At 40.3% G+C, this 27,927-nt stretch overlaps 1 protein-coding gene across 3 annotated transcripts in view; it reads right to left on the bottom strand.

Annotated features, from left to right (window-relative positions):
* The window catches only part of mtd (TLD domain-containing protein mustard), a 652,551-nt gene that overhangs the window by 523,555 nt on the left and 101,069 nt on the right, over positions 1-27,927 (bottom strand). The gene's annotated exons all lie outside the window — the stretch shown is intronic.

Raw genomic sequence — 27,927 nt, 5'->3', positions numbered from 1 at the left:
CTAAAAGTTAAAATATACAAAACAGTAATTTTGCCTGTAGTATTATACGGGTGTGAAACGTGGTCCCTTACATTAAAAGAGGAACATAAATTGAGAGTATTTGAAAATAAGATCCTTAGGAAAATATTTGGACCTAAAAGGGATGAGGAGACAGGTGAGTGGAGAAGGTTACATAATTTAGAACTACATAATTTGTATTCATGTCCAGATATTATTAGAATAATTAAATCAAGAAGACTTAGGTGGGCAGGCCATGTGGCACGAATGGGAGAGGAAAGAGGAGTTTACAGGATTCTTGTTGGGAAACCAGATGGTAAGAGACCTGTAGGAAGGCCAAGACGAAGATGGAGGGACAACGTTGAGATGGACCTAAAGGAAATCGGTAGGGATGGAAAAGAGTATATAGATCTTGCTCAAGATAGGGACAGATGGAAGGCCTGTGTTGCTGCAGCCATGAACCTTCGGGTTTAAGAAGGCTAGAGAGTTAGTTAGTTAGTTAGTTAGTCGGTGTTCTCGGCAAACGTGTATTCAACGATACGGTAATGTCTTCCGCAATGACTAAATAGCAACTGACGTGAAGGTCGAAGCACACCGGATTGTAAACAGAGGACGTTGGAAGCAGCACACATGACATCAGGTGACTGAAGACGTCGCCAACTGTCAGTGTGGGTTGCCTACCGTGATGTGATCTTATCATCTGTGTAGTACCAAAACGGTAAGTTTCCGGACATGGGTTCTTTATCAAAACTTGATCTACTAAGTCCTCTCTACAACATCTAGAAGTGTGTAATAGGAATTCTGAATCACCCTGTATATGTATCACAAATAAATGTGAACAATACTTTAATCAGAAGAAAATGATTAATCCGAATTATTAAAGTGTGAAAATGGCAAAACAGATGTTTTTTGGAAAGCAAATCTTCGAGGCTGATAATAAATGACAAATAAATACATTGATTTCGTTATTTTTGACTGTCATTATTAACCGTGTAGTTAAATTAGAACTAAACGGACAACAAATGGACCTTTTCCAACTTCTAGAATCAATACATATAAAAGAGAACCGAATCGCAAGTCAACACGCATACGCACACGAAGCAACAGGTGTCCCCGTGACGTGGTCACGCCACCCGAACATATGTTTGCGCATTGCGTGTTGCATACGCTTAGGGTCCCTTCCGCTTTCGAAGAGGTTGATGTCAGAAATAGACGAGAGCATGTGGGAGGGGGGAGGGAACGCGGAAGAACGGCGTCGGTGATAAAAGAGAGAACACCTACACGCATAAAATACATATTCGTAGTGGCGCGAGGTTCTCGCACTGAGCGATAAAGCGATTTGCATTTGCTTGCTTCTCTCCAGGCGAAACAACATTCATTCTGAGGATTTAGCGACAAGTGCGTAGGGAGGGGAAGGCTAGGGGACGTGAAGCCTAGGACGGCATTCAAAGCTATTTCTTCTTCTTTTTTTGAAAAAAAAAAAAAAAAAGACAGCAAAGTCAGAATATGCGACGGAGAAATTTACACTTGGCAGAGGTAAGGGGAGAAGTAAACATACAAGGTGTAACTTGACTCTTGTTCCCAATGAAGATTATCAAGCCATGAAGTAACACCTAAATACTACCATACTACCTTCCGGGGTCGCCAAGTGAAAATAAATGCCACAATTTCTCTCAGACATTTCAAAACACGAATTTTCAAATTTACATGAGGGGAAACCTGGAGTCTCGGATTCGAATCGTGCGTACAGCATGGATGTCTGCGTTCGAACCTGCGCCTGTTACGTCCAGAACAAAAGGACATTTTTCCGAATAATTGCCACCTCCGGCTGCAAGCCGCTTTATCCTTTCGGCTCTAACTCCAGAACAGTTGCAATTCAAAATTGGATTCAGCACGCGGGGCGGTGCCCTCTCAGTGGCTTTGATGGCTCACCGTCACTAAAGCACTTCTTGTCCAAACTCGAACGAAATACCATATTTCCAGGTGGTTACCAGAGCCTCGTCGATGACGTAGTGGTAACGTCGTCGCCTTATCAAGAGTTCCCGGGTTGAATAGCCGGTGGAGGCACATTGCATAGTGGTTCGGATCTCACTGTAGGTCCAGTCCCGATTAACCTATCTGTGCATAAAATGGACTTAAAACAATAACAATTCAACTCAAGTGGTTGCCAGCTCCGGCTGCAAGTCGCTTCACTCTTCCGTCTACCACATTACCAAGGATGAGCATGAGACGGTGTGCCGATAGTGTGGTCGCCCTACTGTCCACTAGCACCACAAAAGACCCGCAACTCTAATACCAAACTTTCCCCCAAACAACAACCCCTTCAAATTTCAACTGACTTTTACGGTCTCTTGCGAGTCTCGCCTACAACGCTATGAGCCGAACTGGACGCCCGCCGATATGGGAATTGAATATCAAAGCCACGTAAAAATAATTCTAATCAAAACATTACAAAAAACAAAAGAATGCAAATGATGTATTGCAATGTTTAATATTCGGTAATTATTAAACGACCCTCGAATAAATGTTGAGGTCACACTACCTATTCACCTTTATTTTACTTTTAATAATTCAACGCAAGCGATTGGTCTTTATATATTGAAGCAAAATGTCAATGTAACCGATTAAGTGATTTCAGATAGAACGCCAACTTTTTGACCACCCCTCAACGCACAAAAGCTGATCGAGGTGTAGAGCACAGATATAAGCTTTATTAGATGAACACTGGTTAGGACTTCGAACAGAATACTAAATTTGGAAAATGTCCCTTTCATGTTCTCCCTTTTATATTTCAAGATGACGTCAGCAAGTATGGTCATTTCTCAATAACTGTCCCCTCTTTTCCTTCATAAAATTACATAGAACAAAGTGCACTATCCTAGCAACAATTAGTTTTATGCAACCGACTCGAACATGAGTTCCCCCTTGCTGAAAGAGAACTTTACATTTGTACACATATTATTCAATGACGTGAAGTAACATGAATCTTTATTACAGGTGAAATGTCAACACGTCGGTAAATCTTAATATGCAAATTTATTCAACGAAACAAGAGAAAGTAACTATTCACTCTTACAAGAACTGTAAGAATATTTTTTGTTCCGTTTTCAATTCTCAACAAAATATGTCTGTATGAAAAATTGTCAAAACACAATTTTAAAGGAGTTATGATCGATTTCTTTTGTTGGTGCGTGAAGCGGCGGCCATCTTGAATTTATGGGCCCCTAGAAAACTTGGGCCCGGTCCCAGATGTCTACCCAATTATTTTTTTCCTTTCCTTAGGCATGCCCTAACAGGATCAAAAGAGAAAACTCGTCCGCCTCAAAATTACTACTGCATCCATGTTCACTCGTCTTGCTTGTACACCCAACAGCGAAAGAAACAGTAGGCGAATTGTCCACCACCATTTTCACTCGGTCTGTGTCACACAATGTGATGACAATGAATTGAAATAAAGACGTCAATAAGCAGAGGGCAATGCTTGTTTCGTACCAACATAATTTCATTCCTTAAAACATCACAGGATGTAGAATAAAAAGTAATGAAAATAACGATGGATAATTTACCTACCATTATCTTCGCCGTTAACTGTACCAAGCAACTTCCGTTCCATCATTCACCTTTAACGAAAACTTCCCGCATTCCACCACCAGTCCAACAGTTGCAAACAATATTTTTTCTTATTTAAAATGTATGTTAATGATCCATTGTTAACCCTTGACACCAAAACAACATGCGTCTAACATGCTCAGCCAAAATTTAAAACAAAAATTATTGAAATAACATTTCCACGCTTTCGTCTCACCTCGGAACTTTTGAACAACACAAAGCAATTATGTTTCCCCAATTTACCCCTCACCGCGGACAAACGCGAATATCATTAGCATTCAGTTTAGAATACAACCATAATTGAAACTAATGTTACCTTCACTATAATGATACATAACGGTAAAAAGTGGATTTCCTACATAAATATATTTGAGTGTAAATTATATATTAACGCAATTACATTTCTCTATATTTTGACAAACTAAAAAGAGAGACATCTAGCGTGATTTTTCTCAAAAAATGCAGCTGAGACTGTAGTCAACCGCAAATGGATGCCACCTATCGTGAATCTTTGCAACTAACTTTTCTCTTACGGCGATAATCGTCATAAACATATAGATCATACTTAAGGTAAGAAAGTAGAATGAATGTTGATATGCTCCTTCTGCCGTGGCGTGGTAGTAGCGTCGTCGCCTTGTAATCAAGGAGTCCCGGGTTCGATACCCGGTGAACGCACATAGTGGTTCGGATCCCACTTTAAACTGTAGATCCATTCCCGATTAGCCTTTCTGTGCATAAAGTGGACTTAAACCGCCAATCCTTCTTCCGTATCAGCCTTGGATAATATTCTGCCGAGATCGAAAATCTGGGGGAATTACGAACAACCCTGTATTTATACAGTTCAATTTTTTCAGTACTTTATTTGAAAATCTAATCAGGACAGACTAGGGCAGATATCCATAAAACTGAACGTCTTGTCACCGTCATCAAGTGCAATAATTTTCCTTACTTCGTAATTATGTATTTTAGTCCACAAGGTTTACGCGTTAATTTACCACCGTCGTAAGTTAGCACTGCATGAGCTTGATTTCCGGGTTTGGATTGCGGAAACCGTAAAGGACAGAAAAGTGTGAATCATCGCCGGAAAGTCATTAAAGTTCCGCCTTATGCGCTTTACGACTGTTTGCCTCGAACGAACAACTATGACGGAATTGCAAGTCGTGGAATCACTCATTGCTCAAGACGACAAACGAATTTGCCCAATGGCCTAACTCCGTGGCGGAGTGGTTAGCATATCGCGGTACGATGCCAGGGGTTCCGGCTACGAATCCCGGCCTCGGCATAGATGTTCTTTGCGAGTGTCCCTTCATCCGCTTCATCATGTCACACTCATCCTCATCTTCGCGATTAGGCAAAAGTGGCAGAAAAGCAAAGTGGAATATACCAAATCAATGAAGTAATCGATCAATATCCGCAATGTTTTGAGCAAATTTGTGGAGTATCTCAGTTTTTGATTCGCCTCTTCCGCGGTGTTTTGTAAGCCGAACTGTGCACTCTTTCGCATACACACGCAGTAGTGCCAAATGAGTATCGATAAGCATGTGTAAAAATTGATATAAAACACAAAATATTCCATCAAACTACACTCTGTTACATCAGAATTGGCGGTTCAAGGTCAAACTTCGTTTCGTCACGCTAGGCTACTACTCTCCCTTCTTCATTCCTTCTCGCAGGTTTGCCAGTCAGGCAGCCATCCCCCGTTACGTCAGAAACTACAGTTGTACACTCTGTCCTGGGAGTCTTTGGAGCAAGCGAACGAAAGCATATCTCTGCGCAAGTATTGACTCGAAAGGGCTGGACCAATGAACGGGGAAGTGAGTGCATGGAGGATAAAACGCGACTGCAGCTACCAGCAGTTTGCATCAGCGCGCACTGCTTTGCTCCGTCCACTCCCCCTTTCTATCGTTATGTTCGGCGTTACTACCCATATTCCAGAGAGAGAGTTTAGGTCAAGCCTCTACTCCTCATCTGTTTGTCTTCCTTGTGACTTGTCTCGTCAAGGTGCCATCCCGACTCATTTCACAAGGGAACAGAACACTGAACTTTCAACATGTTTCTGTTCAATACGAACACAATAAGCCATGTTGGTCCATTCTGTTAAAGCAAATATGTTGTACACCAGGCCCGTACCCAGGAGTTTTTTGAGGGGGGGGGCAGCCCCATCGGCTAATTTTCATACATTTTCTCTCATATTATACACTGTATATATATATATATATATATATATATATATATATATATATATATATATATATATATATATATATATTACATATGTGTGTGGGGGGTGTATAGGAGAGGGTGGGTAGAGAAATTTGCTCATTTTGTTAGGAAATGTTGAGAAGAGCATTTTGTAACCTATATGTATGCAACCACGTGACAAATATTTGCAGTTGACACTGACATTTGTTTCTGTAGAGAGCTAAAAAAAAAAGAGTGTATGATTCGGGTAGACTACATGTGTGCATAATGCAAACAATTCAAATAGACCTCCCCGATGGTGCAGTGGTAGCCTCGTCGCCTTGTAATCAAGGGGTCCCGGGTTCAATACCTGGTGGAGGCACATAGTGGTTCGGAACCCACTTTAAACAGGGGGTTCCGTCCCGATCAGCCTCCTGTGCATAAAGTGGACCTTAAACACCAAATCAATCAATCAATCAAACAATCAATCAAATCAAATAGCCTACGAAAAGCAACATATGTGTGTGGGGTTGATAGATGAGGGTTCACACATATCTTGCAAAGTCCGTGACTTTTCCAGGTATTTTACAGAACTGTGTAATGATTTAACATGCTAAAAATAAGAGTTACACTTCAACTTTGTTAGTTAATCAAATGAATCACGTTTGTTCAACTTTTTTGAAAATAAATTAAAAATAAAATGAAAGAACCTTTTTATACGCAATATTACCCAAAAAGGAACATTGTTGGGAAGATAAAACTAAACGTGTTTCCGGTTACAAATTCTGCCAAACAAAAATCATTTAATTCCCCAGAATTTTCCAGGTTTTGAAAGCTTTTATTAAAAAATAATTTGTTTTCAATTACCTCAGTCCTATCCTTGTTTTCCTGACTCCTCCAGTTGTGAAGGATTTTGGAGTCAGTGCGAACCCAGTAAATAAAATATCTGAAGGGAACTGCTAAGTAATTTCACCCTGGCAGTGTGTGTGCTGGAAAAATATTGTTTCTATTGCGTATTATCGCTTTTAGAATCTTATTCGACAGTAAAAATAAATGCCAGTGGCAACCAAGAAGCTATTAAATCGGAGTTGCATACATGTGGGATAAAAAATGCAATTTTCAACGACTCGTAGCATCGAAATGTTTGGCCCTGATGTCCTCTGCACACTGTGAAAGTTGTCTGTTGTACGGTCACACCACTGTGTATTTATGTTCAAGACAATTACAAGTAGAAAAGAAGAAAAGTTGCAGAAAAACAAATTGACAGAATTTCGTAAATAATAATGTACTTAACTTCTTGAGTGTTTTGCCCCAAAAATTAGGAACCATTCTGCTGTGAAGTGTGTAAGTAAGAAAGAAAGGAAAAAAATAAAAATAAAAAAAGTAAAGTGCTCCTCTGTGCTTAGAACCACGCCATGGTATAGGGGGTGTGGGGGTAACGCCCCACACTTTCTTCATCCGGTCGTGAGTGGGGGTGATGTGATCAGCATCACGCCCCTGACCGCCTTTACCCCCCAAAGGTTTCCCCCAGGTACCCATGTCATTCGACGCTGGGTGGGCGCCGAGGCGCCTTCCAACGTTAGAAAAGTTCCCGGATTTGAACCGGCCGGGGATCGAACCCGGGACCTTTAGCATGGTAGTCAGACGAATTACCGACTGAACCACCGCGGCCAACTATGACGTGGATTCTCCTATTTACATAACATTAATTAACCCTAAGCCATTGAGAGGCAGAATAGACATTAGTTGCAGAAAAACCCTGATGTTGGAGAAAGAAAACATTCTGCTCAGTGATGGCGAAAAGGGATCACAGACCTTGCGGTGCGGGTGGAGAGCTAAATGCCCCTTACATGGTTGGTTTTGTATTGCAGTCATTGAGGAAATTTTCTTCCATAATGTAATGAGTATTGAAAATTCCCCTTTATTGTAATTATGTGAAACATTAGAGACACTGTAAAAGAAGAAAAAGAAACCATTCAATAATCAACGGGTTCCTATTTGTCGAATATCGTCAAACACCTGTTTTTCACTAATAAAAAGTTCAGACAATTTTGGAAATGTACACAGTATTCTACAGAAAGTCCTACACAACCAGTACAATGTCTGTAGTGGGGCAAGAGTCTTTCTTTCCTTATAGTAAGTAGAGTCCGAGCCGAGACGAAAAAGTCGAGACAAGGATTAAAAGGAATGGACTGTCCCGACAAAATCGGAACGTCTGATAGCCTTGCATCAATGGTTATAGAACTAAAATAGCCCAATATTGCAAACTGCAGACTTCTAGAGCCTTTCTCTGTCCAGAAACAACCTATTCATTTGCGCAAGGACAAAATCGAAATTCATGCAAAATTTGAAAAACCATCAACATAAATTTTGTAGGTTTTCATAAGTTCAAATTAAATTTTTCATGGTTCGAGGGGGGACGGGCCTGTTGTACACAACCTTACGAAGACTGAACGAAATTATGTTTGTAAAATATATAGAAGAACTATATTTTCGATGTGAGATTTTGAATTTAAGGTTTCTTCATCTCAGTAGATTTCCTATCGGGGCATGGATGAGCCTCGCAACATCAAAGTGGTGAGAGGGACGTTCTTCAGGGAAATATGTCCGGTCACAGTCGGGGTGAGTTTGGTTGGGATTGCGGAAGACAAAAGTGTTAGGAAGGAACAAAAAGGAAGGACTGTGATCGAAATGGAATCAGATCAGAGGAGATGGAGAGAGAATGAAAAAGAGGGAGAGAAGTGTTTTGGGGGTTGAGATGGGAGGGAACGGGGTAAGTTCCATCTCCCCTTTTGAATTAGAGCTGGTATCGGGAATATGAAGATATATATACTGGTGTCCAAAATTAAAGCAACAAACAAACAGAAATCCTTTCCTCGTGCGATTTATTGATCGCAAAATACGATCAGGTGATAGTAATATTTATGATGTCATAGACAACTGGTTTAAGATAGAAAATAAACTAACCTTAATGTGCCAGGATCTGGCAACATTTAACAAACTGAGAGATTTATCAACAAAAGAAAATCACGATAGCAACAGGTTAAACTTGGAAGAAAAATGTCGAAATAATTGCAATATGTGATTCAAAGATTAAATAATTGCTTAAGTGTGTTTTAAAGAAGTGAATATTGCCGTTCACTGTGTAAACAGTCAGGTATGGCACACGCCTGGACGACTCTCTGGGGGTGGAGGGCGAATGGATGAATGGAAGCTGGATAATCGCAAGCGGAAGTGGCCAGATGACTTAATGTGCATCGGTCTGTTGTTTCCCGGATGTGGCACCAGTTTTTAGAGTCCGAAAATGTGTCCCAAAGACCAGGACAAGGACGACCAAGATTGACATCCGAAAGAGAGGCCCGTTATTTGGCCATACGGGCGAGACTGTACGGCAGCTGGCATCTGACCTCACAGCAGCCACTGGAAAAGTTGTATCGAGGCAAACGGTGTACAGAAGGCTTAGGCTCAGAGGCCTTTACTGTCGGCGACCGGCTGTATGTGTATCCCTGACGCGTGTGCACAGAAGAAGACGTATAGAGTGGAGTCAACGACATGTCACCTGGACAGCCGAACAGTGGGCGAATGTTATGTTTACGGATGAGTCCCGATTCAGTCTTCAGAATGATTCACGACGGATTCGCATCTGGCGAGAACCTGGATCACGGTTTCGACCCTCAAACATTGTTGAAAGAGACCAATATGGAGGTGGATCAATAATGGTGTGGGGAGGGATTATGATAACCACTCGAACACCTCTCCATGAAGTTGCACGAGTAAACCGGCAAGGTTTGACAGCCGTCAGTTATTGTGACGAGATCTTGGCACCTCATGTTCGTTTGTTTCGAGGTGCTGTGGGCCCAGATTTCGTACTGATGGACGATAATGCACGTCCTCATAGAGCTCAGCTGGTTGATGTCTTCTTGCAAACTGAAGATATTGCTCGCATGGATTGGCCTGCTTGCTCTCCCGACTTAAACCCGATAGAGCACGTGTGGGATGCTCTCGGGAGACGCATTGCTTCACGTCCGATTCCACCAAGCACTCTCCAGGAGCTCAGAGTTGCTGTACAGGAAGAATGGGCGTTAATACCGCAAAATGAGATTCAAGACCTTATGCACAGCATGCCACGTCGTTGTCGGGCCTGTATTACTGCCAGAGGTGATCACACGCCGTATTGAGAAGCAGTAACCCGTGTTCTGGCGTTTGTGACTGTTCTTTCATCAACAACAACTCAACACATACTGTGGCAGTGTTTACTTTCTTTATACTTTATATTTGACTATACCTGATCGTTTGCCACACCAAACACAAACGCTACTAACTGTTACATAAAGTCAATATTATTGTTATTTGAGTGACTTTTCTTCTATGGTGCCAATCAACAGGTTCTCTTGCCCTCCAGACCCTAGAGATAACAGCCTGGAAATTCAATTCGGGTTTCCAGAACGTCCTACTCTGACTTGACCAATGTGACTCTTAATTCCTGACAGGCACAGAACTTCAAAATTAACTTCTATTAATAGAGGAAATATTTATTCAAAATTTAAAATTAAACCTACATTTATTGATTGATTGAATATACTATTTTAATTCGCTTTTCTTCCACTTTGGGTAATCGTGAGGATAAGGATGAGTGATGTAAAGTAAAAGTAAAGTCCTCCCCCGTGCTTTGCACCACGCCATAAAGACGTGCAGGGGTGTGGAGTTAGGGTCACAACTTTCTTGATCACGGCCGAAGGTGGAGGTGATGTGATCAGCACCACGCCCCTGGCCGCCTTTACCTCCCAGTTTCTTCTTTATACGATGCTGGGTGGGCGCCGGAGCCGCTGGAACAGGTGGAAAATATCATGGTTCTCCCCCGCCGTGGATCGAACACGGGTCTCTCGCATGATAGTCAGACGCCCTAACGACTGAGATACCGCGGCAATAATAAGGATGAGTGATGATAAGCTGAATGAAGTAAAACCTCACAAAGAACTACCATGCCCAGGCCGGGATTCGAACCCGGGACCCCTGGCGTCGTAGTGCAGTGTGTTAACCACTCCGCCCACATGTGTTCATCGAAGATCCCTTGTCTGTTTCAGAAGTCTCTAGATCGCGACTGCTGACTGGCTTCTTTGGCAGGACTGCGCCAGAGGTGCTGGTGGGAAGTCGCAGACAAACTCCTCTTTTACGCAGCAGAGCAATTAGGAACAGTTTCTGATAAATCCGCCGACACAAAGGCCGAACGCGCAAGGCCGTCAGCAATGACACAAATTGAATGGAAATAACTAATCTCGTTACCTAATCGGGTAATTACGTTAAAAGTCGAGAGATAAATCGGAGCCTTGAGGCGATTAACCGATTCTGCCTCAGAAAAAGAAGAGAGAGTCAGGCACCTGTCGGAACAAGATAACTACGAGGCAGTGTTTGGAAATAACTAGTTAATAGTAACTCGGTTACAATTAACAGTTACTTTACTTTTATTGAGAAATTCTAACTGTAAGTAGGTAGTTTTAAAAGTACGGACCTGCAATATAGTTGCTCTCTTGCAATAGAAGTAACGTTATCAAAAGTTACGTACTTACGACACTTACATTGTTAACTTCAAAATTTGAGGGAAGAACTAAATTTGGCAAGTGGAGTTAATGCCTCCACGCCCTGGCGTATGCAGGGATGAGCTGATGAGGTCACAGCCCCTCACAAATTTTTGAGAACATCAACATTTTCACATGAAAGCAGTAAGTAACTCGGGGGGAGGGGGGACCAAAGGGGTAAAATTCAAACCACCTTTAGAATGGCCTCCTATTACCGTTATCGTCTTGGAACAGCTTCCGAAACGAAGGCTAGGAATGGTGATAGCAAAATATTTTGTAGTTTATTCCGCTTCTACCTAGAAAGCAGATTTTTTATATCCATTTTTGCAATTCCAGCCCTTTCGAAACAAATCCTGTGTACGCCACTGCCTCCACGTGCAAAGTAACGTGGCTGGCATACGAACGATTTGTCCAATTAAAATCGTTAAAAGCAAGCTGACTCTTCCTAAAAATGTATTGTAATAGGATAATATATATATATATATATATATATATATATATATATATATATATATATATATATATATATATATTATATATATATATATGAAGACATATGTTGTGTACCAGAAATATAAATAAAACACATGTAACACATCATATAGAAACTGAGTTACTTCTTAAAATGAGTAACTGTAACGGAAACTGAAACTAACTTACTTTTAAAAAGTAACTTTCAGAGCACTGATTGATTGTTTGATTTGCTTAATTTTACTTCGCTTCTTGTGCCACTTTTGGCTAATTTCCGAAGATGGGGATGAGTGATGATATGATGAAATTGATGAATGGACACTCGCAAACATCCATGCCCAGTCCAGGATTCGAACCGAGACCTCTGGCGTCGTAGTGCGACGTGCTGGGTCGGCTTTTCAGAGCACCGCTACGAATAACTATGTACTGGGAGGTTCTGAGAATTTGACTTCAGAAGCCAGTGGCTGGAAAGCATCGAACCAGCTAGAAGTTCGGCTGCCATCGTTTATTTCCGTGTCCCAGGGTGCCGAACGCCGCTCGCGGAACCAGAGGACGAGAATCGGAGGCACTCGATGTCGCCAAACCTCGTGGAGTAAACGCGAGAGTTGCTAAGGCGCACCAATAAAGAATAACTATGAATGTCGGTGGACTAACTGTACCAAATATAAAGAGACAATGAAAAATAGTTGTTCTGGACATTCACTCGTCTGGTGAATAGTGTTCAAAATTCCATCCAAGAACATGGTAATAATAAATTTGGAATAAAATTATTAATTGCAATGGTTATCACGGCATAATAATGATCATAACCACGATAACAATAATTATAATTTTTCAACTATTCCAGGGCCTCCCCGATGGCGCAGTGGTACCGTCGTCGCCTTGTAATCAAGGGTTCCCGGGTTCAATACCCGGTGAAGGTACATACATAGTGGTTCGGATCCCACTTTAAACTATAGATCCATTCCCGATTAGCCTTACTGTGCATAAAGTGGACTAAAAACACCAACTCAACCAATCAACTATTCCAGTTTTATCAACGGCCTGACCCCCAACCCCCTACAAAAATTTCTGGCCACGGTCGTGGCTGAACTAACACGTTAAGTCATTGAAAAACATAATTAAGTCGCACCTGCCTCTCGTCCCTTAACTAAGATTTAACCCTTCCTCTTTGCGAGACCTCGAGTAACTCGCGTGTCCTCTAAAAAAGAAGAAGAGGGGGAGGGGCAAAAAAGCACACGCTTTTAGAGCAACAAGCCAGATCAATAAGCTAAGTGCATTTCAAAGCAATCCCGTTCTGCCACACAAACAACGACCTCTGCCAATGTCACATTTAACTACTGATCAACATGAGGGGAGGGCTCACCCCGCAGCAATGTCAAAGGCAGAATTTCATCCAATAAACGGAACGCAAAATGAACATACAGCCCGGATCCATACACTCTGGGGGCACACAATAATAATAATAAAAAAAGGCCTCAGAAGAAGAAAATGCCAGCAGCTCCATAATGGATTTTCCGCTCGGATTCTCGACAAGAAATTGATTATGTTATCAACGTTAAGCAAATACGGAATACGAAGTGAATTGAAAAGCCTATAATGGTGTAAGTTAATACACAACGAAGTAAAACATTACTCAAGCAGCAACGTTGTTGTTGATTTAGAAGCGGTGTTATGTACACTTCGCGACTCAGACGAAAAATCAACCTGAGCATCCTTCGCAATATGAATCGCACAAATATTTACAGCGATCTACAGTATGATTTTACATTACATTATAATTACAGTTCTGCTCAGTAAATATCGAAGTTCGACGTTCTGTGCCCAACTAACAAGAGAAGAAATATGAGTGGGTGGGATTTGAACCCGCGATTTTTCTGACTGACTAACTTGATTTATTTTACTTTTTTTGTTACTTTTGGCTAATCGCGAAGATGAGGATGAATGATGATATGAAGAAATTGGTGACGAGAGACGCACACCCATGACCAGGTCGGGATTCGAACCTGGTGCGATCTTTCATTCTTAACGGCAAAGAAGGGCCTCTCCAATGGCACAGTGGTAGTAGCGTCGTCAAGGGGTCCCGGGTTTGATACCCGGTGGAGGAACACATTGGTTCGGATCCCACTTTAAACTGTATGTCCAGTCCCAATTAGCCTTACTGTGCATAAAGTAGACTTAAAACACTAACTTTGACTGCAATGAAGCAAAACTGTGCGACCGTCTTGACGGTCAGATTACTGACGAGAGAAACTTCACACGCTGATGCTTCTGAAAACAACAACCTGCTTGTGTTCCGAACTCTTCAATGCATATCATGGAAAACTCCACTGTACAGAAATGTGTTAAAAGTGTAGTGTTTCTTGTTGTGCGAGACGGCATCTCAAAGTGCCTGGAGACGGTAATTAGTTCTGATGTTGCCATTGGTGATTTTAAGCAGTCTGCTACTTTGCGTCGTCCTCCTCCGTGGTCGTGCGGTCTAAGGCGCTGTTCTTTGGACTCCGACTGCGGGACGGCATGGGTTCGAGTCCGCCTGGCTTCAGTCTCTCTCTGGGATCTCGGCCTGTGTGTAGGACCGGTGGCAACCCACCATCGTGAGGGAGTAGCGTAACCCGGTCACGGATATCTCCTACAACGGCTGAGGGTTCGACGTGCTGACCCTACGTCACCTCATTACCGGTTGAAGATCTCCACACCTCTAGGTAGGATCGCGGGAGAGAGACTGGAAGCCGGGAGATAGGCCAAGGCCCTTCCTAGGGCTGCAGAGCCACGGGTTATTTTTATTATTATTATGCTAGTTTCTGTCTCTTGTAAGGAGTGTCGATATTTAACGTTTTCAGAAGGATTGCATGTTGCAGATGCAAATTCGGTGAAGAACAATGACCAAGGAGAAATTTCCAACCGAATTTTGTCTATCTAAATTTGAGGTTCATGCCATGGACCAGATTAGAGAGTAGATTCAATTTTGGCAAACGAACGATTTGTAAAAATTACTGAGAGCAGAGAGATTGTTTATTCCAGCAAAACGATAGAGTAGACCCAGCATACGCATGGAACCCTGAGTGACTGTGGAGATGTGCTCAGACAATGTGCTTCTACGCGGCAACTCTTTCAACACATTTTCTATGAAATATTTTGTGTTTAATGTGTTTTTGATTAAGAAGAAGGTAATCGTAGTACATATTTATTTATTTATTTTTGCCTTCAACAGAGGTATATCCTCCAATGACAGGAGGCGTACATAATAATAATAATAAATAGTAATTACAAAATTACAGAATTACAATACAACTACAATTACAATAGATACATATGCAATCCAGTCACAAATTGCATCGTAATGATGATCTAGGATGGTCTGGAAAAAGCACTGAAAAAGTGCGACTTTAAATCAAACAGTTATTCATAAAATCTTTACACTTGCGGAATATAAAATTACACTTATAATATTTTCTACAATTGATTCAGTGTGACTTAAATGAAAGCAACGAAAAGTCGCTAGTTGTGTCTTATTTGTTTTCCCGAAAACTAAATATTATATAACGTGGTAGTGTGCTTGTTGCGAATCGTGGTGGAAAATAACGCAATTACAATTCTAATATTACGGGAAGCCAATCTCGTCGAGTGTTAATTTCAGCGGGACGTCGACTTTTTTCCTTCTGAAATTTCAGCGGTTGCGAGGAGGAGATTGCTGTAGGGTTGGACGTTCGCATTCTTGGCTCTCATGAGCCACGTCGGGAAGTCTCCGACACGGGAGGACAAAAACCACGCTCTGCCGTGAGTCGGAACGAGAGGAATTCGAAATTGCGCTACAATCTCGGACAGCGTCTGGAAACAGGATCGCGTCGGTTGAAACCTTGCACCGGCGTATCTCCTTCCATGATTTCTGGAATCACTGGAGAGACACCATATTCGGGACGGCTGGAGCATTCACTTGTCTCCAACGATCGAAGAAAAATGTTCAGGTTGCCCCCTGAGGATTGTGCCATGTCGTGAAGACACAACCGTGTGTGAGGAGGTGATGCTCCACATATTCTCGTGCTCTGCCTCAAAAGGGAAGCTTCCAAACCTCCAGACGAAAATCGCCATCAAAGTTCCAGAACAGGACGACAATGGGACGAAAGTTAAAAGTGTACAGTGCGACATTTCGAAACCCCGGCAGGGTATTATTTATTTCTAACGCTCCTGTTCAAACTAATAGTCATTATTCGGTACCTTACTGCTTTCTACTTGTTAGCTCCGCGGCTAAATTCGAATTGTTTGTGTCAGAAGGCAGTACCAGGTGTACCCCACATCTGGCTGGTTATCTTATTCAATCAGTACCCAGATGAAAGAAAAGATTTGAAAGTTATCGTACCAAAAAACTTCCCTATCTATCTTTTTGTTTGATAAATTTCAAACATTTGAAAAGTACGGGACATAGTACTTTTGATTGCTCCGTCCGTCTGTTTATTAACAACAATAATTTCATTAAATTTTAAAGTTAAAATTCACAAAATCCAATCCACACATGTTAGCTCGTCATGAACTGTATTTGTGTCGACATCCGTGGAAGATTGGTTAGCACATCGCGCTAGGACGCCAGGGGTCCCAGGTTCGAATCCCGGTTTGGGCATGTGTGTTCTTTGTGAGTATGCCTTCACCAATTTCTTCATTCATCCTCATCGTCACAATGAGCCAAAGTGGCAGAAACGAGACACTCAATAACAAAAATTACATGAGATCATGTACTATATTTGCAAATCAGGGAAGTAGCTTCTTGGCTACAGACGTTTCACGATTCTTCATTTACTCGAATATGTTTTTTTTTTTTATGCACAGAGGACTGAACCGACGGGGTAGGTGAGATGAGGTACTTCTAATGTTGGAAAACATATGTTCTTCTTCATTATTGTCGAAAATCTGTGAACGAGACAACGATATTTGCTTCGTGATAAAAAGGGGAACATATCATTATTGATATTATTATTGCAGAGCCACTGGCACGTGACACACTGACGGAACGGGGAAGAAACGAGCGCTCATTGTTCGAAATGGGGGCATGGCTTCAATTCCGGTCGACATTACATAACGAATCGCGACGTGACGAAAACAGCCACAATCGATCTGCAAAATCTACTCGGACATTATCGACCTTGCATTTGTCCTCGCACGCTGAAGGGCGGGAAGGAAGGGGAAGAGAGGCAACATCTCGACGCCGAGCGTATCAATCAGGCCACTGGCCCCGATGGATTAACATTGTCAGACGGTCCGAATAACAAAGTTATGCGCAGAGAACGGATTTATATGTAAATACATGTTTATGTGAGAAGCTGAAATCAGTGATATTTTGTATTATCTTTGCGCATCATGGCACGTAGACTCGAAAAATTCAGTTTTTATTTTCCATATATTTACATATTGTCCATATTTTTACATATTCTTACATATAATTTCCATATTTCAGAACATTTCTCAACATATACTCCATATTAGTGCAATAACTTACACGTCCCCGTGTGACCGAAAGAGTTGGGTGATCTTATTGCGAATAACTGACAAATTTGAAATACGCTCCCATTTCTTCTTGCGATATTGAACACAGTTTTAGTCAATATACGAGACAACAAAAATTCGAACACTTACAACAAAATGTTGTTACTGTTTTATTTTGGAAACACAAAATGAAAACACATTTTGTGTTTTACAATTAATGTCAATGTAAGCTTACTATATTTTATTAGCTCGTGTAGTGTCTCATATTATTAAAAAGGAAAATTTTCATAATTAATTTTAAGTCCATATATAACTCCATATTTGGGTGAAAATAACTAAATATGTAGGTACATATTTAGCACATTTTTACTACACATTAATCCGTTTCCTGTTTGTGTGTATCATATCCAATGCACAATTCGACCGCTAAGATACACTTTTGGAAAGTAAAATTGGAGCTCTGCTTACACCTCTCCCTGAATCACGCTGCAGTAAGAAATGGCTGCTATTTCTTACTGAAAAAACCTTCATATCTGTAACCCTACACATTACAATACACCGTTTATTCGAAACGAATTTTAATATACTTCTATTTCCAAAACAATATTTTTCCGTCTCTATAATCGCTATTTAATAGTGCACAAGAGGCATCCAACATTACAGAATAGCATTGTACACGTAATATAGTATGCTGAAACTCTATTAATACGCTGTAATGAATAGTCTAGTAAGCGTATTAATCAATATTACATAACTCGCTATAATTTGTTTATGTACAATAACGGATGCGATTAAACAAATAAACGAGTTTAAAATGTAATTGGAAATAACATTAGCTAAATAATGAATATATTAGTTCTATAATATTTTCATGTTTTCCCACTTCATTGCTCTTTTCATTTATTGGTTACTTGACTTTTAGAAGTCACACGAAGGCGACTGCCTTTTATTCTTAAGTTGTAGACCCCTCACGAAGGGATGGAAGCTTGATTTTAGATTTATTGGGAGAATGGGCAGGTTTTTAGGCGTTAATGAGTTCACCATTATCGCTTATGTTAAATAATGACTTTATATAATTACACTCAAACCAATGGACTCACCGGTCTTCGCTTAATTTAACTTTTAACAATGGTTCCGTGGATTGATTGAAATAAAAATCATTGGTGCGTTAATACTTGGGCTATTTGCCCCCGTCACATTACACGGGGTCAAGACCGCTATAACTAAAATGACGCCTGTTTCCCGGAACTAAATTATTCTTACCTAGGCTAGAAGGAGGGGCTGTAAACGGACACTCAGCACATATAAGGGCAATACACAGCCCTGCAGAGGATTATACTGACTGTAGGTCAAGACGCCAGAGCATCGTTGGCCTGCAATATCCCAGCTACCGGGAAGTGAGGTTGGAAGAGGTCTTTTTCTTCTAAGTTTACTATTAAGCTAGATACGATTTGTAAAAAATATGATGAATAAACATTTACAGAATCCCATGTATTTTTTATGAACAAACAACTTCAAGTTACGGCTAATCAAATCGAAGTTTCTACTTTTCCCAACACAAACAGAATCTTCAAAATTCCCTCTTTACGTTCATCGGTTTTTCTACGCCATCGGAAATTTGATATTCCCAAGAGAACAAGTAAAATAATACTGCCATAACAGTGATGCTAAGTTTTCTTCGCCTTCTACAACTATCAGGGCACTCTCCTTCTCCAGCTCAACTTTAAAACTCTTCCACTTGCAACATTGGGAGAAATCTCTTGTACATTTTCCACAGTAGCAGTGCCCATTCCGACGATATGGAAATAAATGCACGCCTGGTGCGAAACTGTCACCCTTCGCTTTAAACTGTAGTTCCGATCCCGATTAGCCTATCTGCATAAAGTGCTGTAAACAAACTTTATAATCGTTCCCATGAGCGTACGGGAACTAAGCTGCAAAATGTGCACTCCAGAGACACACTGGAGCCTCCAGCCTGGTGCAACCGAACGGCTGCACGGGAGATTTTCTGGCTGATGCGTATGTTCGCCCGGCGGACCGTGAATAGGCCTCTTCGCGGTCGATGGTGGGTGGGTGGAGCTTCCAGATATAATATGGCAGCAATTACTCAATCGGACCGGCTGGCCCAGTCGGGTGTTTGGCTCCGTTCGTGTCACGTGATGAGTAACGAGCGACTACCAGATCGCCCTACTTTTCCTCTCTCTCTCTTCTATTTTTTCAGCAAATGGCGATGATTGAAATGGCTCCCTTGCTGGCTGAATAGGGGCCGGGAAGAAAAAGTAGTGAATCGGCACGCTCAAAGGTGAATCTGTGCAGGTGGGACCGTTGGAAATAATGGAACACCTACCGGTCGATGACGTCGCATGAAGAGAGGTGTAAAGGGTGGCCTGTTTCCGAAGACGGTAGCTCAGTTGTTAGAGCATCTGGCTGCCACGCGCAAGACCCGAGTTCGAATCCCGTGACAGGTGATCTGGACCAGGAAATTTCCCAGTAATTCCTCTGTTTCTGGTCCACCCAGCCTCGTATCAATGGGTACCTGGGGTCACCACAGGAGGCAAAGACGGTCGAGCGTGATGCTGATCACATCAACTATGGACGAGATCAAGAATATGTGGAGCTCTACCTCCACATCACACCATATGCTTTCATGGCATGTGTGCACATGCACAGGGGTACCTATATGCCAACCTTCTTTCCACGGAGTACACTCTAGACTATATTTGCAGACTAACGAGGCTTTGGCGCCTGGACTCACTGTAGGGCCGGTGCTGTTTCCACCCTGAATGTTTGTGGTTCTCGCTTCATCCATCTCATCGTATCACTATTCATCCTTGTCTTTGTGATTAGCCAAAACTGACAGAGAAGCGAAGCAAAATAAACTTAATGAATCAATGCAGAGCCTTGATTTTCTGCACAGAAAAAGTTCCCTCCAGTACATCACGCTCTAGACCAGCCATTCCCAAACTGTGGTCCGCGACGATAATCCAAGGGGTACGCAATAACAATGGAAGTTGTAAGTACTTAAAAAGCGAATATATGCAATTATAATTTTCTTTTGGTAAACTAAGAAATGATTCATACGGTTCGGACAAACTCAATTAGTAATCTAAGTAACATTAATATGTCTTCACTGTTGTATAACTTACATACAGTATATGTAAGCCTTAACTTGGCCCTCTATCACAACTCCACGTCTCTGATCAATTTCTAGATCCATGCACGTCCCCTATACCCTGCCATTTCTAGAAAGGCAATACTGCGTTTAATGCCTTTCACGACAACATACCTGTGTGAGTGTACCTTTTCTGCTCTCACACAAATCAAAACGAAGCACAGAAACAGAGCTAATGTAGAGGCTGATCTTCGGCTTCGAGTGACTACGCTTGAATCAGACCTACAACGCTTGGTCTCTGGAACACAGCACCATCCGGCCCATTGATCCAACAACTGTGCCAAGTGAACTTTCTGAAGTAAGTTTCCAGATCCAGACTTAGCAAAGTGTCACATTGATTTATAATTTTTATGCATTTTGGAAGTATGTTTATGTAAATGAAGTTTAAACAAAAGTATGCCATTTGTTTTCTGAATTAAGTATTATGTTCTGTGGCTAGGGTGTCCTTGGACATGCCTGCGATATGCTGAGGTGACCTCAGACACAATAAGATTGGAAAACCCTGCTCTATAGAGTGAGGGCTCATAGGAATAACGGATGAATTATTTCTTTTTATGCCACTTTTGGCTAATTGCGACGATGAAGACGAGTGATCATATAATAAAATTGATGAAGGGGCACTCACAAAAAGTACATCCATGTCCACACCGGAATTCTACATAATTCTAACCAGAGACTCCTGGCATGGTAGAGCGCGGTGGTAACCACTCCGCCACTTAGGTCTTGCAAAAGAATAGTTTGATTGCATTTTCCTGAATCAAGAACTTATCATCAGATATACAAAGAAGTAGTGTAAGTGTATCGTTTCAAAGTAGCACTTTGTAGGTATCCTCTTTTTTTATCAATTGAACATCACTTTTTGACATATTTTGACAATTTTTTGTCAACGTTTTAGCGTTTAGCGATGTTTTTAGTACAATTTTCAATGCACAAATTTTTTTCCCACCTCGCACTTGGTAGGTATATCACGATCTTACGTGATATAACTTAACCTATCCATTTTATTCGTGCTAAACTACACGAGAGCCTCTACGTGCTTTGACCTACTTAGAGAGTAGGTGGAACGGTAGGTTCTGGCTGCATCCTTTGACCTACTTTTTAGTAGGTGGAACGGTAGGTTCTGGCTGCATCCTTTGACCTACTTTTTATTTTACGACGTTTTACGCACTAAACTAACCTACAATGAGAGAAAAATGAACAGAAAAAGCTCTGGCATCACTTTTCAAGCTATTTTTTACCTCCTGCAAATCTTGCTCTTATGCTACCTCGTCCTTTGACCTACTTTTGAAATGACTTACGATATTTTCCTATAAGGCTGCTGTCTCCTCTTACTGTAAGGTCCCTCAGTGTAATCTACTACGACCTGCTAATATTTAGGCTTCCGCTCTCAGTGTAATCCGTTTTTTTTTTTTTTACGGACTAAACTAACCTACAATGAGAGAAAAAAGTGGACAGAAGCAAAAGCTCTGGCATCATTTTTGTTTTTTTAGCTATTTTTTACCTCCTGCAAAAAGTTTTGCTCTTATGCTAACTCGTCCTTTGACCTACATTTTTGAAATAACTTAAGACATTTTCCTATAAGGCTGCTGTCTCCTCTTACTGTAAGGTTCCTCAGTGTAATCTACCACGACCTTGTGCTCTCAGCGTAATCTGCCACGATCTAATAGGATGTTTTTTTTAAAACTCATGTGTGTGATCTTCTACAATGTGCCCCCCCCTCTTGCTACGACCTAACGGGACCTCTCCTACGATGGTTTTGGGCCTCTGCTACGATGTTTTTCTCCTCATGATGCAAAATATGGTATTGTAGCGGTATTTGCAATTTAACGCAGGACTTGGAAAAAAATTTCGGAAAATTTTTGGTTCCATGACGACCTATGTTTATTTTGGTATGGGTGGACAGAGGACACCGAGACTCGACCGACACACTAAACCCGACCTCTCTACGACTATTCGTTCAAAAGTTACGAGTGATCAAAGTTTTTTTTTTGGGGGGGGGGGGTTAACTTCTTACCTCTTGACCCCAGGAACACCAAAACTTGGTATACGTATTCTACATCTCCAAAATCGACAGGGGGTATCTAACGATACCGAATGGGGTGTTTTTTGATATATATATTTTTTCGATAACTCTTACCATTTTCGAGATATTTGCAATTTAAGATTTTTTTAACGCTGGACTTGGAAAATTTTCGGAATATTTTTTTTTGTTCCATGACGACCTATGTTTATTTTGGTATGGGAGGACAGAGGACACCGAGACGATGCTAACGCAAGAAATCCCAGCTCTCTATGATTATTTTTTCGAAAGTTACGAGTGATCAAAAACATTTTTGGCAATTGGCCCACCCTTGACCTCCAAGAACCTCCGAAAACTTTGTACACGTACTCTGCATCACCAATATCGACAAAAGGGTCAACGGGGAGGATTTTTGCACTATCTCTCTCTCTCACTGTTTTTCGAGACATTTGCAATTTAACGCTGGACTTGGAAAATTTTTCGACAGATGGGGGTCAAATTTGGTTCCATGACAACCTATGTTTTTTTTTGTTAGGAGATCAAAGAGGACACCGAGACTCGACCGACGCACTAAACCCAACCTTTCTGCGACTATTCGTTCAAAAGTTACGAGTGATCAAAGTTTTTGGGAGGGGGTGGGCTAACTTCTTACCCCTTGACCCCAGGACCACCAAAAACTTGGTACACGTATTCTCCACCTCCAAAATCGACAGGGGGGGGTAGCTTCGCTACCGGGATGGGGGTGTTTTTCGATATATCTTTTCGATAACTCTTACCATTTTCGAGATATTTGCAAATTTAAGATTTTTTAACACAGGACTTGGAAAATTTTCGATTGATGAAAAATTGGTTCTATGACGACCTATGCCAATTTTGGTAGGAGAGGACAGAGGACACCTAGACTCGACCGATGCACTAAACCCGACCTCTCTACGCCTACTCTACGTTACCAAAAAAAATCGACAAGGGGATATTTTTCGATAACTCTCACTGTTTCTAAGGTACTTAGGTTTTTTTTTGATAGACGACAACGACGGAGTCATCAATGAGTAATCATCTGTGAACTCGGTGAACACAAGTCAATTTTTTTCAGTAGGTCAAATTTTTTTTTTTTCTTATTTCTTAGTGAATGGGTTAGGTGACTTGCAACGACGAAGGTCTTCTAGCAACACGTACTTAGCTTATGCCGGCGTAATTTGCTAAAAATATGTCTTTAACTATTGTTATTTAGGAACCGCCTCAGTCCTGTTGTTAATTTGGAAAAGGTAATTGATCCAAAAATAACAAGGGGTGGGGGGTGGGGGCAATTAAAGGTTCCAAATGACAATAGTTAGAGTTTTTATCCAATCTAGTAAAGGGTGGATTGGTTGAAATCTCCAAGGCGTATTTTGCATTTTTTTTTCAAATATGAACATGTTAAAACTGAACTGGGCTAATAATTTCTTAATTGCAATTATTTTTCCAAAAAAAACAACTTCTACAACACAGAAATGTTAGCAAGAATTCTCATGTAACCTAGTTGTTTTTACTCAGACAAAATCAATAGTTTTGCATTGCAAATATTCCCCGAGTGTGCGTGTGTGTGTGTGTGTGTGTGTGTAGATGTGACGTCGACCTATTAAGAATGTCACGTCAATAATACTAGCTTGGATATGTCATGATCTTCTTTTTTCTCTATAAAAGAGAGAGAGAGAGAGGGGGGGGGGGGTCATGTAACTGGTGATTTGCTTGGCTAAGGGAAACTTCCTGAGAATTTTTTCCATTCCAAATATTCTTGTATATGTGTGTGTGTGTGGTTGTGTAGAGATTGATGCGCTTATGTATGTGTGTAAATATTAAGTTTTTGATCTGTTAAGAATATTATATCAATAATATTGTCTCGGGAATGTTATGTTCTTCCTTTTTCTCTATAAAAAAGAGAGATTTGTGTTGATTGTTTGGTTAAAACGAATTTCCTAATTATTTGTTTTGTCACAAGAATTGTTTGCATTCCAAATATTCCTAAGTGTTTGCGTAAAGATTGATGCATTAACCTGTTAAGAATATCACATCAATAATACCGGCTCGGAAATGTCATGTCCTCTCCCTCTATAGAAGGTCATATAAATGTGCTAATTGGTTGGCTAAGGGGGATTTCCTGATTAGTAAATTGAGGTTATAAATACGTACGCATAAAGATTTTGCTAATATGGAATGCTAAAGCTCAGTACTTGGCTCTCTCAGGGATTCGAATTCTTTTAGGTTAAACAGCATAGAAATTTCACAGCAAGAATTCTCATATTTACTGACGACATTCTTAACAACCTGTGTTGTGATTCCACTATAAACTGTATAGAAAATATGCAGTCCCTAGAATGAGATGGACGAGGCTTATGAACCTCGACCTATACAGTTGTACAATCTGGTAATGAATAGATGTTTTTTTTATTAAGCATAGCAGTGTGTTTTCGCTTATTTTAATATCAGGCAACAATGTTAGAGAGTGGCCCCCCAAGAATACAAAGTTAAAATCACTAATGTGATATAAGCCTCTCCGATGGCGCAGTGGTAGCGTCGTCGCCTTGTAATCAGGGGGTCCCGGGTGCGATCCCTGGTGGAGACATGTAGTGTTTCGGATCCCACTTTAAACTGTAGGTCCAGTCCCGATTAGCCTTACTGTGCATAAAGTGGACTTAAAACACCAACTCAACTCAACTCAACTAATGTGATATGAACTTTTTTTTCACTTGTGTGTATTTGAATATGAAAGTGAGGTACTTTGAATGATTGAGGGGAACAATCACAAATAAGCTTGCAACGGTATTGGGAGGTGTCACGAGTTCAAACTTCAGACGATTTCTGTTAATCTGCTAAGGCAATATCAGTACGAAAAATTTTGTAAAAAAAAAAAAAGAAGAGGCAATTTTAGCTAATGGCAACGATGAGGATGAATAATGGTAATTATGATGAAATTGATGTGTGGCACTTAGAAAACAAAACTTCAAAGTGTATTGCAAAAACAGCTACAATTGACCCCCCCCCCCTCCCCAAATACAAGGCAGTTAACAGAGGTGTATTTTTGTTGGTTTACGAGTCTGAGGGCTTAAGTTAGTATGTTCACTATAGCTATACATATTAAAAAATGAAATAACCTGAGCAATAAAATATAACAATACCGATTCTGGCTTTTTGTCGGATGACGTAGTGGTAATTTTGTTGCAATCCCACACCCTGATGGCGTATAGACTTAAATGTTTTGCATAACATGAAATACTGTTAACGGGAATGTGTTGTTTCTAATGTTCAATATAGAAAGCAGATAACAAGAAAAAGAAGAAAAGAAATGTTGCAAGTAGATACGGAGCCTCAACCCAAACACATATATGATCAGACAGGATGTCAACAATGCATTCATAACTAACATGTGATTATTCAAAAATTGAAATAGTGCAGTGGGAAACAATCAACTAACTAACTCTCTAGGCTTTTTAAACCCGAAGAGAGCAAAATACAAGCACAAGTGTAAATAATTAAATAAGTTCGAATCTTTTGATCTAGGTATGGATGCAGACAGGTACTAAGTTTTGTGTGTGAACACAATTGATAATGGAAAATCCCCTTCAATATAATAGCATAGTGGTAATGTTGGTCTTGCCTTGTTCCTATCGATAACATAGTGGTTACACGAAAGAAAGAAATAAAAAAAATTAAAACACTGTCCCCTATTAAGAAATACTTCTCGAAATTATTCAACTACTTTTTCTCTTCCTATCTTCGTAACTAAAAAAAAAATGTTTTGTCAAATGTTTGGATGACTATGAAAATATTGAAACATATGATGTAATAATAAAACGTTGTTGCATTGTAATCAAATGAATTCGTTGAATATGGTAGGATATATCTTAAAATTTTAGAAACTTCCAAAAAAAAAAATAAAACTCCTGTAGGATTTTCCGTGTAGCAGTGAGACACACTAACTAACTAACTAACTAACTCCCTAGCCTTCTTAAACCCGAAGGTTCAGCAACACAGGCCTTCTATTTGTCCCTATCTTGAGCAAGTTCTATATACTCTTTTCCATCCCTACCGATTTTCTTTAGGTCCATCTCAACGTTGTCCCTCCATCTTCGTCTTGGTCTTCCTACAGGTCTCTTAAGTAGGCTTAATTCAGGAAATGCATGTTACTTTTTTCTTCATAAACTTTTGTCTTCTTGTTTAATATCTAAGATACTAAATGTTAAAATATCCAATAACAGTAATTGTGCCTGTGGATGCGAAAACTTGATCCCTTGCATTGACATTGAGAGTATTTGAAAATAAGATTCTTAGGAAAATATTTTAAAAGGGGATGAAGAAACAAGTGAATGGTGAAGGTTACATAATTTAGAAGTATATTATTATTATATATTCCAAGTATTATTAGATTGATGATTAAATCACAAATACTTAGGTGGGCACGAATGAGAAAGGAGATTTTACAGGAATCTTGTTGGGAAACCTGATGGTAAAGGACCAAAACGAAGATGGAGATGAATCTAAAAGAAATCTGTAAAAATTGGAATAGAATATACATAAATTTTGCTCAGGATAAGTACAAATTGAACTGTAACTACGAATTTTCAGAATCAAGAGTGCTAGAGAATTAATTAATTAATTAATATTTAATGTAATAAAGGTAGTAATATAGTGTTCTTATCGAGAAGAGAATTTCTACAAAACTTATTTTTCCTCGTACGTTTACTAATAGCAGTTATATTTGACATGTTTGACTAACCGCGAATCAACGTACGGAAGCCGTTGGAAGCAGTTTGAAGACTGAAATAGCTATAGAAGGACACTTATTATAATGTTAATATTTTAGTATAATGTTTCTAGGAATTGCTTCTCGATAATGTTTGGTATCTAATTTAATCTGTTGTTAGATAAAATAATTATTAGAATTTAAGGATGGAAAATATGAACAGCGAATGAATGATACGTTTGACTAATCGTGAAGATGAATATCACAGTACGTTTTTATCGTTCTTCTATAAACGTTGAAACGTTTGAAAAAAAAATGCAAAATACGCCTTGGAGATTTCAACCAATCCACCCTTTACTAGATTGGATAAAAACTCTAACTATTGTCATTTGGAACCTTTAATTGCCCCCACCCCCCACCCCTTGTTATTTTTGGATCAATTACCTTTTCCAAATTAACAACAGGACTGAGGCGGTTCCTAAATAACAATAGTTAAAGACATATTTTTAGCAAATTACGCCGGCATAAGCTAAGTACGTGTTGCTAGAAGACCTTCGTCGTTGCAAGTCACCTAACCCATTCACTAAGAAATAAGAAAAAAAAAAATTGACCTACTGAAAAAAATTGACTTGTGTTCACCGAGTTCACAGATGATTACTCATTGATGACTCCGTCGTTGTCGTCTATCAAAAAAAAACCTAAGTAC

Source organism: Lepisma saccharinum, chromosome 10, assembly GCF_977018435.1.
Source record: "Lepisma saccharinum chromosome 10, izLepSacc3.1, whole genome shotgun sequence".
NCBI classification, from domain to species: Eukaryota; Metazoa; Arthropoda; class Insecta; order Zygentoma; family Lepismatidae; genus Lepisma; species Lepisma saccharinum.
Note: the sequence above shows the minus strand (reverse complement) of the source record. Positions and strands in the feature narration are given on the sequence as shown.